General features: G+C 51.0%; 1 protein-coding gene and 1 long non-coding RNA gene across 3 annotated transcripts in view; both read right to left on the bottom strand.

Moving 5' to 3' along the window:
* CACNA1H (calcium voltage-gated channel subunit alpha1 H) overlaps window positions 1-16,491 on the bottom strand; it is a 160,145-nt gene that overhangs the window by 56,663 nt on the left and 86,991 nt on the right. The gene's annotated exons all lie outside the window — the stretch shown is intronic.
* LOC135281434 (uncharacterized) lies at window positions 10,826-14,637 on the bottom strand. Its single transcript, XR_010348084.1, has 3 exons — window positions 14,561-14,637; window positions 11,097-11,149; window positions 10,826-10,904 (listed from the first exon to the last, which is right to left on the bottom strand). It is a non-coding gene; the product is annotated as an uncharacterized LOC135281434 (long non-coding RNA).

Below are 16,491 nucleotides of genomic sequence, written 5' to 3' on the forward strand. Positions count from 1 at the left end.
ACTCTGGCAGGGAAAATACCTGCCCTCCATTGGGCTCCAAGCTGCACCAGGAAAAAATTCCTTTTCCAAACACAAAGAGGGTGAGCACAACTTCCCAGGAGCTTTGGGGATCTCCACATCTGCTGCTGCTGCAATTATTGACCTTGACATCAGTCCAGGAGTCCAGGGACAAAAGGTCACCACGTGGAATTGCAGGAGGTTCCAGAATGCTCAGGAATCCCCAGAATATGGGAGAAGATTGGCAATGCTGGCATGAGGATCCCCCAGGCTGGATGTGGAGGCTGGAATGGGAATGGCCGTGCTGGAAACTGTCACCAAAGACCAGCACAGAATGGTTTCACCCCAAGTCCCACTGGCAGATCCCAGAGAATGCTCAAAAAAATTCAGATTTGAGTCTATACTTTAGAATTTCAGATTTAAATCATCCTTGGGCCGCAGGATTAAATTTCCCACTGTTCAAGGGAAGGGCAGGAACTGTGTGGGATCAGTTTGGGAGATTTCAGCATCCTTGAGTTTAAATAAGAGCAAGCCCTGACTGCAGGCAAAACACATCCCCTCTCTGCCCATTTTCAAGGCCATATTTATGCTGCAAAATATTCCAGCGACTCCAAACTATGCTTTTATTAGGGACAAACCTCAAACAGTTCATTCCAAGTTCAGATAAACAGACCAAAAAAAAAAAATAAAAATCCTTTCCTAAATAGTTTAGGTCTGAAAACCTCGGAAGCTGAGAATCTGCCACTTGTGGTTTCAGCAAGGACCCCAGAGCCTTCCTGGAACCACGGAATCCAATAAAAGAGAAACCCATCACGGTCCAATTATCGATGGCTCCTCCAAGCAGACAATGAAGGGTGGAATTTGCAGCCTCACATTCTCTTTGTGCACCTGAATTCCTGCAGTTCTCCAAGGACTGGGATCTCTTTGTGCCTCTTTTTTCCTCTCGCCCACCTTCTCCCTCATCTCCTTTGATTGCTGCATCCACCAGCTGCTATTTTACATAATTTAGGCTCGGTCTCAGCAGGACAACTGAACACCTTTCTGCTCTGAAATAATCGCACCTGCATCCCTCACAGAGGAGAAAAGGGCTCTTCCACGCCACCTCCTCCCGCTGAATGAGCAGGGAAGTTTCCAGAGTTAAAAATGCTGTTTTCCTTCAGAAATCCCCCTCCAAAGCTGCTCAACTTTTCCTGAGCTGGGAGATCTGAGAGTGGCAGAGCCCCGAGGAGCAGTAAACAAACCCAGAACATTGAGTCTCATAAACATCCTTTGCACTTGGGTTGTTTTTGCTCTTAGTCCCGAGCCTAAAGCTGTCAATGGGACTTGCAGCACTTGTTTATGTTGGCTTTTCTGCTTTAGATGTTGCATTCAGCCCACAGAGGCTCTGACCAGGCACAATAATGATCTGTCAATCCCTGCCTGGCTCCGGGGCACTCCTGTTTCCTCCCCTCACCTCATTTTTGGGCAATTATAATTCTCCAATTACCAGGTTTTCCACTGCGACACAGTTCACCTGTCTGCAGCCCCATGTCACCGAATTAAAACCCACAGAGAATGCAGAGAGAGGAGAATTTAGAAAAGACCAGGGACACTTTATGGTCCATCCAGTCCCACCTAGGGGCACCTTCCACCAGCCCAGGGTGCTCCAAGCCCTGTCCAGCCTGGCCTGGGACAATTCCAGGGATCCACAGCTTTTCTGGGAATCTGTGCCAGGCTTCCCCACCCTCACAGGGAAAAATCTGAGCATTCCCAGGAGAAGAAAGAGGGGAGGAGGGATTTGTGAGATCCCCCAGTCTGCTGGGTTTTATTTCCAGCTGTGTCATTCCCCTGCCTCTGGAGCAGCCTGGGCAAAAAGCTCCTTTTCCAGGGGGTTTCGGGAGGCAGGGGAAGCAGAGCTGTCAGGGGATGTAAGTGACACCCCAGCGAAGATGAAGGCTCCGTTTTGACCTTTATTTTTCTCTCCTTCTTTGCTTGTCAAAGATCAAACTGAGCAATTCTGATATTTCTGAGGTAAGTAAACAAGCCAGCAAAGCAAACAAGCAGAACCCCCCGAGCAATTGCAGACCTGGCTGCTTCCTGCTCTGCTTTCCCTGCCTTTAAAAAATCAAACCCAAAAAAACCCCAGGAATAACACAAGTGGGCTTTTCAACTCCTGCATCTGAAAATATCTCCTGTGTAAACCATTTGGATGAAGTTTATTTACTACAAGATTGGACTCTTCATGTCTGAAAATCAACTTCAAACTGGTTTAGTCCATCTAGACCACAGGAATTGCCTTCCTTTATGTGATAAAACTTCCTAAAAAAAAAAAAAGGGTTTGGGTGGTGTTTTCCCAGGCTCATGAGCACAGTTCAAAGTTATTTCTGCTCTCTGGCCTTGGAAAGAGATCAGGGATTTGAACCAGGATATCCCAGCCCTGGAAACTGAGATATTTTGCTATTTTGGGGTGCCACTGCCCCAAATTTAACAGCCAGACACAACCACAACCTCTCAGAAGCACAAGTCCTACTCAAGAAGGGGTTCTCTGTTATTAAAGCCTCTCCTAAAAGTTGTGGCCTTAAGGAGTTTGTGCTTTTCACTGAAAAAAAAAAAAAGAAAAGTGTCACTGAGAGATTTCCAAATGGGCTCTGCTTCAAAGTGGGCTGGAAACAGGAGGGAAAAGAGATCTCCTCCTTGTGCCTGCTGATGGATGTTCCCTCTCTGGGTTTGGAATGAAAAATGGGGAATTTATTCCCTCAGTCACCTCCACTCTCAGGTTTTATGCCTCCCTCTAAATGGGATCCTTCATGTGGAGCGATAACAATTTAATTGAAGATAACTGATGGTAATTTTTCCTCCTTTCAATTGACCTGCTTGATCTCCTAATGCTCTGCAGAGTTCCTTTTAACTCCCTGCTCCATGGTTAATGATTCCATACCCAAATGCAAACCTCTGCTCCTTCCTGCAGCTGCCAAGGGGACACTGGGGGGTGGAGGAAGCACCAAAACCCAAACCCAGCGGAGTTCAGCTTCTCCTGCAGCGACCAGATTCCAAATTCAGGCACTCCACAAGACTTTTGTGCCAGTCCTTCAAGTTCAGGTTTGGATGTTGGGCAGGAATTGTTCCCTCTGGTTCCCAGAGAAGCTGTGGATCCCTGGGAGTGTCCAAGGCCAGGCTGGACAGGGCTTGGAGCACCCTGGGATGGTGGGAGGTGACCCTGGGAGTGGCACTGGATGAGCTTTAAGGTCCCCTCCAACCCACCCCATCCCAGGGCTCTCAGCCTCCAGGCTGGGAGTGTTTTCTCTCCAGAAGAATCCCTGGATGCCACAATTCCCTGTCCTGCAAGAAGAGCCACAGAGCAGAGTTTGTTCTCTGGGATAATCAACTTCCCTCAGAAGCTTCCCTGGCAGGAGCTCCCACGTGGCAGAACATATTTGCAGTATTACTTTCCCATTTCTCAGTTTCATTCAGCAAAATGCAATTTCATTTCCAGTGACATAAATGCCAAGCAGGATTAGATCAAGTGCTGCCTGCTCCAGCCTCTGGAGGACGGGACCAGGGCAATCTGAAATGTTATCAGCAGAACTGTTTGGGAAAGCAGGGCAATCAGCTGGGTTATATCTGGGTGCAGGATCACTTGGAGCGACAGATGGCTCAAAAATAAGCCTTAAAATGAGAAAAACTCACCCAAACCCTGTAAAACAATGCCCCAAAGCAGGCCAGCAGCGCTCAGGTTCAGTTATTAAATGAGAAGTCACAGCAGGAAGGAGCCAGCTCTCCAAACAAGCAGGGAATGGCTCCAGCAGAGCCCCAGGAGCAGCTGGGAGAACTGGGAAAAAGAGGGAAAATGGGAATGTGGCTGTGCTGGGTGCAGGGATCACCCTCAGGAGCATCCACCAGGAGACGGCCTCTTCCCAACCCCAGGACCTGTTACTGGAGCCTTTTCCCTGGAAATAGGAGCAGGTTTCTCTCTGCTGCCATCCCACCCTGCATGGCCTTGGCTCCTTTAAAAGCCTCTGGCCAAAATCCAGGGAATTCATCCAGCCTGAATCATTCCCATCCATATGCTGAGCAGCACCAGTGGATCTGCTGGCCAGGACAGCTCAGAGCAGGGCCTGGCCTGACTCTCATCCAAGAAATTTGGCTTCTCTCTCACCATAAAAAAATTACATTCACACAAGGAATTCTATCCACACGGCTCCTGCCCACTGCAAAGCTGTTCTTGACCACGCTCTGTGCTCAAGTCAATAATTAATGGCCCCAAAATCATCAGCACAATGCCTGAAATCAGCTTTGTTTGGCTGGTTAACCACAAAGAATTAATTTTTAAAATATAATGCAGCATTCCTACTGATTTATGGTCCTTTAAAAATACACATTAATAAGTATATATTTATATTTAGGCTGAAGATATCTCAAATCTCATTGATTTGAAAGAAGAACGAGGCTCTAGCTTTTCCTTTTAGGTGTGAACTGAGTCCTGGGATACGAAGAGCTGGAAAATTTAAGACTGGGATACACACAAAACCCATGGAGTATGGTACAGCCCCTTGCAGGCAAAAACGACCAACAGAGACCCTGCCTGAAGGAATCTGCACAAGAAATGAAGGCGAATTATGGATTTTTCTTGGGAAAATCCTCCAGCCACACTCCACAGCTGCCCAAGAGGATCCCAAGAGGATCAGAGGTGGCACCATGTGCACTGAAGGTGGCAGGACACGCACACAGGGACAGTAAAGAACCATTTCCCAACTCTTTGATGACACTTTAGCGACGATTCCATGATCTTTATCCAGCTCCTGGCTCTCTGAAACCCCGGGATCAAAGACCTTTGGGTTGTCATTAGCAGGCAAACCCAATAGAAGTTGTTTACTTCGGCCGAGTTAATGGCACTGGAAATATTTAATCAAAAAATGGACACACTCCCCCTATTACTGCCAAGATGATTCAGAAGGGGCCACTTAAATCTGGTTTGTCAAGCCATTACTCATCCCCTGCTAATAGAGCTTTATGGAGAGTCCCTTTGAAAAATGCACTTTGGTGATCCGCGGGCACCGGGAGATGAAACACATCAGGGGAGCACAGCAGGGGCTGTGCTGGGGAGGAAGGTGGGGATGTGTTTAGTCTGTGCTTGAAAAAAAACCTCGGCTTAGTCATCTGTGCGGCCCAGGAGAGGAGCTGGAGAGGCTGGAGGGGGAAATGAGTTCAAGGAGAGGGTAATTCTTGGAAAAAAAAACGGGAGCCAGCGGCTGGACCCGACCTCTGAGTGCCCAAGTGGGATGTGAAGAGATGGGAGAGGTTTTGAAAGGTTCAAGGGTCTTGGAATATAAGGAGGAGATGAAAATGTTGGAGAACAAGAGGAGAAAAGCTGGGGGTGTGTCGTGTTTGGGCACAGGGAGTTCTTGATGGGTTTCCCTTGGGGAAACTGAATCCCGGAATGGTTTGGGTTGAAGGGACCTTAAAGCTCATCCAGTGCCACCCCCTGCCATGGCAGGGACACCTTCCACTGTCCCAGGGTGGCCTTGGACACTTCCAGGGATCCACAGCTTCCCTGGGAATTCACACAGCTTCCCACCCTCACAGGGAGGAATTCCTTGATCCCAATATCCCATCTGTCCCTGCCCTGTGGTCAGTTTGAAGCCATTCCCCCTGTCCTGGCACTCCAGGCTCTTGTAAAAGATCTCTCTCCACCTTTCTTGCAGATTCCCTTCAGGCACTGAAAAGCCACAATTCACTGACCCCAAATCCTCTTCTCCAGGCTGAACAATCCCAATTCCAGCTAATCCCAATTAACCAGGGCTGTTCACCTTCTCAGTGCCAGGAAACCTCTGAGCACCTGACATGGCAACACTTGATCCTGCCTTAGAGCCTGGGGATGGACCAGCTGAGCTGAGCTCTATTTATTAGGATTTTTGTGACACTGGATCAAAAAGATCCCTTGGAATCCTAGGATCCTCTAGGGTGGGAAACTCACGTTTCCCACAGGCTGATGAAGCTCAAGGACATCCAGTGGGGACAGCACAGCTGGAGGCACCTCCAGCCCTTTTATCTCCCAACACTGGCCGGCCCCAGTTTTGATACAGCTTCCCAAGGAGATAAATGCTCGCAAATTGCTGAAGATCCCAAGGTTTAACAGCAGGGAAATGATCATCTGCAAGCCCACATCTGGAACCCAGGCAGCAGCTCCTCCCTGCTCAGATCAAACACAGCCAGGAGAACAAATCCAGGCGAAATCCACCCTTCCTCCCCTCCAGCAAACCCAAAACAACCCCAGCTCCCAAACAAACCCAAATCATCCTGAGCTCTTTTGTCTGGGAAAGCACAAGGCTGTGAGAGCCCAGGGTGCTGCAGCCCTCGGCCAAAGCAGGCAGATGGGAGCCTTGGAGCTCCGTGCTGTTCTTCCCAGTGAATTATTGATCCCTCCTTCCAGCCACCAGCACCAGACCAAAGCAGCAATTAAAGCCCATCCACCAGGATCAGAAAGGGAAAGCAAAAAGACAAAAAGGTACAAAAGCAGAGGCTGTGTCTGCCAGCAGCCTGCAGCACGTGCAGCTGGCACTGGGAAGGAGAGCTTCTCCAGAAGCTCCTGCTCCAGTTCAGCTCGGGAATTCTGGAATTATGGAATGCCCTGAGCTGGGAGGGACACGCAAGGATCAGAGCCCAGCTCCTGCCCCGCTCAGGCACTGCAAAAATCCCACCCTGTGCATCCCTGGGAGCGTCTGGGGCTGTGTTATTCCCTGGGGAGCTGTTCCAGACACCCTCCAGGGAAGAACTTTTCCCTAAAATCCAACCTAAACCTCCCCTGGCACAGCTCCAGCAGGGAGCAGAGCTCCCTGTGGCCCCCAGGAGAAGCTGCAGGCCACTTGTGCCTGAGGAATTTAAAAATAAACATTAAAAAATAACAACATAAAAATATAAAAGAAATATTAATAAAATAAGGATTAGAAAACAGCAATAAAAATAAAATCAAGAATAAAAAACCCCCAAAAAACAACAAGCACCGACATCCCTCCTGCTCCCTGAGGTGAGAGGAGCTTGTTCTGCTGAGGCAGGGAAGGACTCCAGAGGTCAGGGAGGAATTCCAAGGAAAAGGGAAGGACACCAGAGGTCAGGAAGGAATTCCAAGGACAGCAGAAGTCAGGGAAGAATTCCAAGGCAGGGAATGAATTCTAGAGGTCAGGGAGAAATTCCAAGGACAGGAGAGATCAGGAAGGAATTCCAAGGACTCCAGAGGTCAGGGAGGAATTTCAAGGCAGGGAAGGAATTCCAGAGGTCAGGGAGGAATTCCAAGGAAAAGGAAAGGACTCCAGAGGTCAGAAAGGAATTTCAAAGACAGCAGAGGTCAGGGAGGAATTTCAAGGCAGGGAAAGAATTCCAGAGGTCAGGGAGGAATTCCAAGGAAAAGGAAAGGACTCCAGAGGTCAGGAAGGAATCCCAAGGACTCCAGAGGTCAGGGAGGAATTCCAAGGCAGGGAAGGAATTCCAGAGGTCAGGGAGGAATTCCAAGGCAGAGCTGCCCTGCAGCACAGTGGGATCACCGGGACGCTGCACTGAGTGAAAGGCTGGAATTTCCAAGTGGGAGCAAAAAGCAGCAGGAGAGCCCAATGAGCCCTGCTCCTCATCACCTCTTTGTATCCCATAATTCTACCCAGGCCCAGGGTTTGCACCTGGCAGGAATTCTTCGTTTCAGAGTCTGGAGATGGCCCAGTGCTCCCACATTTTCACCTTCTTGACCAAAAAAAACCCTCAGTGAAATGGAATTCTACGAAACCACCGCCAATATTCACAGAAATCACTGTGCTGACTTTGCACCGTGCTTCTCTTGCCATATTTATTCCTAACTTTGGGAAAAGGACAAAAAGGTCTGGAAAACAGGACTTCAAACCGAGGAGGTGACTTTCCGTGGGATTTTTCTGATTCCTTTTGCAGGAATCATGCCTTACCCCCAAGCCTGCCCTGGATTTCAGTGTGGTTTTATTGTTATGGGAACGGAATGATACAGGAAAAAATAAAAAAATCAGTGGTTCTAATTTGATATAATGACATAAAATCATGGCTAAAATAATGAAATTCAGCTGGATTAGCCCTAATAACAGCAGCACTAATTAAAATTATTGCAGTTCACTATTACTGTGAGGGTGGTGAACACCTGAGGCTCTCCCCAGGCAGGAGTGGGTGAGTTTGGTTTTGGGGGTCATTAGTTCAGCCTGGGTGAGCCGGGCAAAGGGGGCCGTTAATGAACACTAATGACCCACCACTAATTACGGCAGCAATAACAACACCAGGCTCTGCCACTCCCAGCTGGGGAGGAGATGGCAGGCAGGGACAGCTGTGACAAACAAACAAAGCAGGATTTCAGCGGATTCCCCATCCCTGGCAGTGCCCAAGGCCGGGCTTGGAGCAGCCTGGGGCAGTGGCAGGTCCCTGCCCATGGAACAAAATCCCTTTCAAGGTCCCTTCAACCCAAACCGTTCTGGGATTATTTCTTTTGCTGCTTTCTCTCTTCCATGCCCCAATCAAGTTTTTTTCCCTGTTTTTCCCAGCCCTGCTTGGCTCTGAGTGGCAGAAGTGCAGCAGGAAGAGCCACGAGGAGCAGACACAGAACCAGAGCTGCCCCAAGCCCCTGCTCAGCCCAGACCCCACGGTGCTCCAGCGCCTGGATCCACCTCCTGCTCCCAGGAAAGAGCCAAACCCATCCAAATCCTCCGGGCAGGGATGGAACAGGCAACACCAGGTGGAATTGGAGAGTGGGAGGGAGAGAACTTAGACTGCAGCTCCTGCCTGGTGGCTTTCATGAACTCCTAAAGCTCCACCACCAACCCTGAGCAAACACCGAGCTCCCAAAAACCCCTGCCCCGATGGAAACCCTCCTCGTGGGCTCCCAAAGCAGGCAGACCATGCCGAAACCTGCCAGATTATTTTATTTGTGGCATCCACAGCGGATCTGGAGCCATTATTTGCTGCGAGCCAGGCTGGAGGAGGTGGCGAGAGTTTCCATGGCGATGAGCTGGCATCGCCTTGGTGACCACGGGCTGCTGGTGCTGCTGAAGCACCCTGACCTCTGCACAGCACGGAATTTCCTCCTTCCCTGCCTAATGGTGGCTTTTATTGGAGCTCAGCCCCAGCCAGGAGTTGCCTCGGGTGGTTGTGCAGAGCCAGGGAAGCATCCTGGGTTCGTGGCAGCCAACCCTGAGTTAACCTGTCCCTCAGCCAAGCCCAGCTCCAATCCCGGCTGCTCCTGAGCCTCAATCCACCAACTAGAAAATGAAACGGAGGAGACCCAGCACTTCATTAGCCCAGGCATCAAAAGCAAATTAATCTATCAGTGTTTAAAGCCTTTAAGAGAGGTCACGCTGAGAGACAGATGTGTTAACAAGGTGCAGGAGTGGCTGGCACATCAAAAAGCAGCTCTGCAGCTTCCTCCCAGGTGAGGAGCTCATCCAGATTTCTGTGGGAGAGTCAGAACTGAGTCTGCCTCCCTCCAAACCCTCTCCAGATAAAGTTTGTGTTAGCATCAAAGCCTCACCCTGAGCTCACACGGCAGGAAATTGTTGCATCTCTGCCTTTGAGAGCTCCCACTGCTTCCTCTCCCAGATTTTCTGGCTGGACTGACTCCTGCCCCAAACCTCCAGTTCCTTTTCAAATCCAAGCCCTGCACTCCACCACCCCAAAGTGGTTTCCATGGAGATGTTAAAAAAAACAAACCAAAGGCACTTTTGGGGTGCAGAACTGGGCAGGGCAGAAGTTTGGGAGAGCAGCAAAGGCTGGGAGAGAGGAGTGAGGAGGGAACTGGGGACCTGCTGCCCCTGAGCTGCAGGGGACAGGCTCCAGTTTGGCTCCCAAAAGAGAATTATGGGATGTCCTGGGTTGGAAAGGATCCACAGGGAGCATCCAGCCCTGCACAGACCCCACAACAACCCCACCCTGGTGTCCAAACCCTCCTGGAGCTCTGGCAGCCTCGGGGCTGTGCCCATTCCCTGGGGAGCCTGGGCAGTGCCCAAACACCCTCTGGAGTGAAGAACCTTTCCCTAAAATCCAACCTGACCCTCCCTGGCACAGCTCCAGCCGTTCCCTGGTCCCAGGAGCTGCAGATCCCCTGAGTTTCCCCTCAGCCTCCTCCTCTCCAGGCTGACAAAAGTCCCCAGACATGGCCAAAACTTCACATCCTGTTGACACAACTCCCTGGGGCCACACAGAGCCCAAAGCAGAGTGCAGTGACCCTAAAGACACACAGCCACATATTCTAACAAGTCCTTCTACTCCAAGCACACCATTCCCCAGTAGATTTGATACTTTCCAGGCCAAATTCCTCGTTTAAACAAAAGTCTGGAGCTATTTTGTCTCGTTTCAGCAAACCTCCCTTAAAATCACCCAGCCAGGACTTCACACTTCAGTGAGGAAGCACAAAGGGACAGTGCCAGCGTGGCAGGGGACACTGGGCAGCCTGGGGGACAGGCAGAGCATCCCTGCCTTCAGCCACAGGAATTGGGACATCTGGAGAACACAGCAGAAATGTTCTGGAGCATCCTGTGCCTCCTGGTGAGCGCTCACCCCTGGGATTTGAACATATGGCTGCAGCAAGCCTGCCCAGTGCCACTCGGGTTTTTTTAACCATCAAACCAGTCCCCCAGGCTCCCCAGCCTGCATTTCCCCTCCCAATCAAACAAGGGAAAAGAATTCAATTTGGGGTTTCGAGAGTTTCCAGCTAAGATATACAATTAGAAAAATATTCACTGCAGATGATGATAAATAACCCTGGGCTGGAGAACCTCAGAAAATATCTGTTCTTCAGGCGGGTGTGATGACACAAAGTCTTCTGCAGGGCTGTTTTACAAGCTTTCCCCTGAGCCCAAACTTGTTAACCTTCATTTTCCTGCCTGTTTGCAGAGGAGTGACAGCTGCAGCCATAAATCCAGCACTCAGGTTTCCTGTCAGAGTTAAAAAATCAAATATGGATGAAACCCTCTGCTGTTACACCCTGACGAGCAAGAAGGAGGGGAAGGAAAAAAAAAAAAAGGAGTGGGAGGAAATCCACAGCTTTAAAATAATTTCTGAAATGCAAAAGGACTCGTGCAAGTCGGGTGGGAAACATGCACTGCATGGTTTCCTTCCCTCATTACCTGTCTGGAGTCTGAGCCTGCCTGTCCATCACCCTCTCCAGGTACAACTCAGCCTCAGAACAGGGAAAAGCTGTTCTTGGGAAAGGAAGGAGCTGAGGAACACCCCCCAGCCATCAAACCCCCACCCCACTGCAGCCAGGGAGCGATCCCTGCTGCTCTGGGGTGTCTGCGTGTGCTGGGAGCCTGGCAGGGATGTGAATCCCACCATTCCAGCCTGGAAAGGGGGACACAGCCAGGGAGACGAGCAGAGAAACGGGAACAGCCTTTTGGGGATCTTTCAGAAGTGTTTTTGGGGGGTTCTGAGCTGTTCCCTGCATCACCTCTGCTTCCAGAGGCACAAGCTGGGATTTCTGGCCGTGCCCACTGTGGCACACACGGCACTGGGAGCTGGCAGCAGCACAGGCAGCACACCAGGAGCTCCTCCAGAGCCACCCGAGCTGCTGATCCGTGCTCCTGGCAGGGAGGGCTCTGCAGCACACACAGGTCACTGGGAGAAGATAATTGCCCAGCAACCCACGCTGTTCTCTGGCCCAAAATCATCTCCACAAACGACTTTCACCTTTTTGCCCTCCCAGCAGCAGTGACCGCGACAAACGATGCCCTCGGGGTGGATGTTTTGCCCCTGAAGCCTTCAGGAATGAAAGGAAAATGCTGATTCTCTCCCATATCCTGGTCTCTCCCCAGCGGTTTCATTTATTCCCGTTTATTGATTGGGTTGGAGGCTGCTCAGAGCTGGGAAATTCCTGCCTGATGTGCCTGGGGAACAGAGAGCCAGGGATTTGTGCCCCTGATCGCAGCTCTGCTCCAGGTGCAGTTCTGGGAGCTGCCAGCACCCCCTGGCCTCCCATCCCACCCCAGTCCAAAGGAAGGAACCAGTCCATGTATAGTCATGTCAGAGACAGGGAATTACAGGATCCATCTGTCTGCAGCAAAGCCAATTCCCTCTGGAGTATATAAAATTAACTCCTTTTTTTTTCCTTTTCTTTGGATGTTGTTTTCTCTGTTTTACTACAGCCACAACTCTTAGATTTGTCTGCGTGTGGGACAAGGAGAGGACAAGGACAGGGAGAGAGGAGATTTTAATCTGGGCAGGGATCAGGCAGGAGAGAAAACTCCTGGGAAAGTGGTCTCCTGGCCCATCCTCCCTGCTCTAAAAAAGCTTTGCCACTGATGCTCCGAGGGCTGTGCACTGTGTTTTTCCCAAATTGGGAGTCAGGCTGTCTTTAGGGCTGTAAACCAGACAGTGCAAACAAAAATAGAGCTGGAAAAAGAATGTGAGCAGGGATGCCAAACCTCCCTCATTTCCAAGAGTCTCGCTCCTCTCACATCAGCTTTCCACCCCACTCCTAAAAAAGCATCCCCATCCTGGAACACAAACCCCAGAAGGAGCTTGCAAGGTGACATTTTCATTCATAATTCTGGGAAATCTCCCTGTCCCTGGTTAAAAGCTGAGGAGAATCCATGGCTGGGTTGGCAGCAGTGGGGATGGAGCTGCTCAGGTGCCCAGGGGAAGGAGCTGCATTGCCACCCTGAGCATCTTTAATCCACACCTGGCTGCCCCTTCCATGCCTTCACAAGGTTTCTCTCGGTTTAATCTGCTTTACAGGTGCAAGGCTTTGTTCCCACTCCCAATTTTATCATTCCTTGCAATAATTCAAAGTCATCAAAATTAGAAAAGACTTCCAAGATCATTAACACACCACTAACCCACATCATGAAATGCCACAGCCACTGATTTTTCCAGCATTTTCAGGGATGGTGACCTCACCACTGCCCTGGGCAGCCCCTTCCAGTGTTTAACCATTCTTCCAATGAGGAAATATTTCCTAAAATGCCACCTGACACATCTGCCTGGCACAGAGCACTCTGCAATCCTGGTCTCAGGGAACAAAAAACCCCAGGAAACACGAGATGGATGCAGAAACATCCTCAGCTGGTGGCGTTCCAGCAGTTCCATCCCTCCTGTGTCAACCCAAACCCAACCCTGCCTCCCAAGGTGCCAAAGCTTTCCTGCCTCAGCCTTTCACAATCCCCTCTCTGCTCTCCCTGCTTTTTCTGGAGGTTCCTAGGAGGATGGGAGCTGCTGGAGGAACTGCCTGGGGCACTGTGACATCTCTGGGGTTCCTGACCACAGCTGGCACTGGGCAGACCCCAGAGACCCCAGAACTTGTCCTTTGTCACCAAGGGGCTGCCTGTGGAACACGGATCTGCTCCCCTGCTCGAAGCCACCCTCACCCTCCTCTCCCAAAGCCAGCCCCAGATGAAAAGCAGGGATGTGGCTGGCAGCAGAAGGCTCAGAGCCAACAAAAGCCCCTCTGAGGTGTGGAAGTCACTCCATGCCCACGTCCCCTGCACAAAGCAGGGATGTGGCTGGCAGCAGAAGGCTCAGAGCCAACAAAAACCCCTGTGAGGTGTGGAAGTCACTCCATGCCCACATCCCCTGCACAAAGCAGGGATGTGGCTGGCAGCAGAAGGCTCAGAGCCATGAAAAGCCACTCTGAGGTGTGGAAGTCACTCCATGCCCACGTCCCCTGCACAAAGCAGGGATGTGGCTGGCAGCAGAAGGCTCAGAGCCAACAAAAACCCCTGTGAGGTGTGGAAGTCACTCCATGCCCACATCCCCCTGCACAAAGCAGGGATGTGGCTGGCAGCAGAAGGCTCAAACCCAACAAAAGCCCCTCTGAGGTGTGGAAGTCACTCCATGCCCACATCCCCCTGCACAAAGCAGGGATGTGGCTGGCAGCAGAAGGCTCAGAGCCAACAAAAACCCCTGTGAGGTGTGGAAGTCACTCCATGCCCACATCCCCCTGCACAAAGCAGGGATGTGGCTGGCAGCAGAAGGCTCAGAGCCAACAAAAACCCCTGTGAGGTGTGGAAGTCACTCCATGCCCACATCCCCCTGCACAAAGCAGGGATGTGGCTGGCAGCAGAAGGCTCAGAGCCAACAAAAGCCCCTCTGAGGTGGGGAAGTCCCTCCATGCCCACGTCCCCTGCACAAAGCAGGGATGTGGCTGGCAGCAGAAGGCCCGGAGCCAACAAAAACCCCTGTGAGGTGGGGAAGTCCCTCCATGCCCGTGTCCCCTGCATGAAGCGGCCGCACGGTGCCAGCCCTGCCCGGCCTGGAGCACATCAGAGCCACTGTCCCAGCACCAGGGCTGGCTGGGATTTCCACACATTCCTGACGGAGTGCAGCTGCCAGGAGCACGCTGCTCTCCTTCTGGGGGCTGGATCCTGCTGGGTTTATTTTACCTGCCAGCTGAAACTCAAACATCCCCCGCCAGCCGCCGAACCCGGGCCACCCCAGGGTTGTGTGGGATCAGGGCACTGGGGATGGATCCAGATGGGAAAAAAAAAACACATCTGGGGGGTCCTGTGGGACTGAGCACAGCCCCAGTTTGCAGGCAGCAGGGAAAGCTGTCACTGTCACCTGCCTGTCACTGTCACCTTCTATCCCAGCCCCTCACCAGAGAGAAAAGCTGATGGCATAAGTGAGGGGAAGCAAGCACTGGGAAACGTGCCTGCAGTTCCACAGGGAATTTTGGGATGTTCCCATGGCTGATGAGCACATTCAGAGGAAGCAAAACCCTCTTTGTTCTGGCTGTGCCTGGGGTGAGTTATGACCTCAGCCCTGCCCTGCTGAGGTGCTGCTCCTGTCTGCTCCAAGGCCCAGGAAGGGAAGGATCTCTGGGATCTCTTTCCCTTATATAGTAAAAAAAAATATCCCAAGAGAAGGAAAACAGAGCAGGGGAGGAGCCCTTAAATTGGAGAAAAGGGGGAGAGAGGAGGCTCTGTGTGGAAGGCCGTGGTTTATCCATGACCAGGATCCAGCAGTGAGCCAGGATACCTGGATTTTCCCTGCCACCAATTCCTGCTACCCTGCCTCTGATCCCTGATTCCCTCTGGGGTGGGAATGACACTTTCCAGGTGGAAATCTCTGTGTGGGAGCTGCTGCTGGCTCTGATCAGGGGGGATCCCCAACCTGACAGCAAGAGGGCCTGGATGTGCAATAAAAACACCTTGGGGCACTAAAGGTGGAAAACATCCCTTTCTTCCCCAACTTCCCCAGGAAAAGCCCTTCCCTGAGGTGGAGATGGAATTCAGGTTGTGGAAAAAGCTGAATTTCCATCAGTGATGTGTTTTCCAGTGATCCAGCCAAGGCCTGGGGAGAGTTGTCCTCTCACTGCTGGGACCTTGAGAGGGAGCAGGGAAGGGAGAGCTCAGAATGCAGCTCAAACACAACCCAAAGCACTCCTGAGTCTCACACCCATCCTGCAACAGCCACAAACACACTGGGCTGGATTTTCACATCCCAGCCTGGGCTGGGGGAATCAGTTTTCCTCAAATCCTGCCAGTGTGTGAATCCTGAAAATTGGATCCTGCAAAAAATCTGGAAGAGAGAACAAGTTTTGCCAGCTGAAAGCGTGATCCTCGGCTCAGGGTAGTATTTTATTGACTCACAACTCAAAAGGAATTTCAGCAATTTGCTTCAAACACTGCTGAAAAATCCTGCTCTGCTTTCTGAGTAAGTGCTGAGCTTTCCATGCCAAACCAATTTTTCAAGCCAAAATTGACAAATGCTAAAACAGGACGTCACTGCTGAAGTGAGCGCTACCTTCAATCACACAGAATGACTTCTTACTCCAGAATAATAAAATGTTCTACTCAAAACCAACACTCCTCTCACTCTGACAAGCCACGGACCACTGGGTGCACCTCAAGGTCAGCTCCTGCTCCAAAGGCAGCTGCTCCCAACGAAACATGCCATGGATGAGGGATCAGAAAAGCAATTAAAAGCTCTTTGAACAGCAATAGCTTGGAACAAATACTAATTTGTACTTCTCTGCTGAGGAGAGAATATAAAATAACGTTTCTAGTGCCATTTGATGTAAATGGAGCTTTTTATGTGGAATCATTACAAGTATCAACAGCTCCTTCAGTGAATTCTTCTGGGAAGCTGAGTGGGGGGCTCGTGGATCATTTCCCTCTGCAGGGATAACACCAGCACCTCTCCTGGGCAAATGAGGGGCTCTGTCCTTCTCCTGGATAATCACAGAGCTGGGAATCGAGGCGGGCTGAAGGAACAGCAATTATTTCCTCAGAGCACTCAGTGATGCTGACTCTGGGGCAAAAAGGAATCTGTTTTCCACTTGGAAACATCCTGGGATAGGATCCCTGTGCCAGGTGTCCCAGCCCAAAGGTGGTGCCTTTGGAGTGCCCTGCTCAGTGCTGCAGTGCCGTGGCACATTCTCAGATCCTCTGGAGAGCTGTCAGCTGCAATGAATGCAGAACAAAACTCATCCAATGTTCTGAAATGGCCTGGAAGATTAATGCAAGGATCGCCTCCCTCTTTGTACTTGGCTCTCCTCATCCGTGGGAGCGCTCCGTGCGCTGGGGA

Source organism: Passer domesticus, chromosome 15 (assembly GCF_036417665.1).
Source record: "Passer domesticus isolate bPasDom1 chromosome 15, bPasDom1.hap1, whole genome shotgun sequence".
Classification (NCBI taxonomy): Eukaryota; Metazoa; Chordata; class Aves; order Passeriformes; family Passeridae; genus Passer; species Passer domesticus.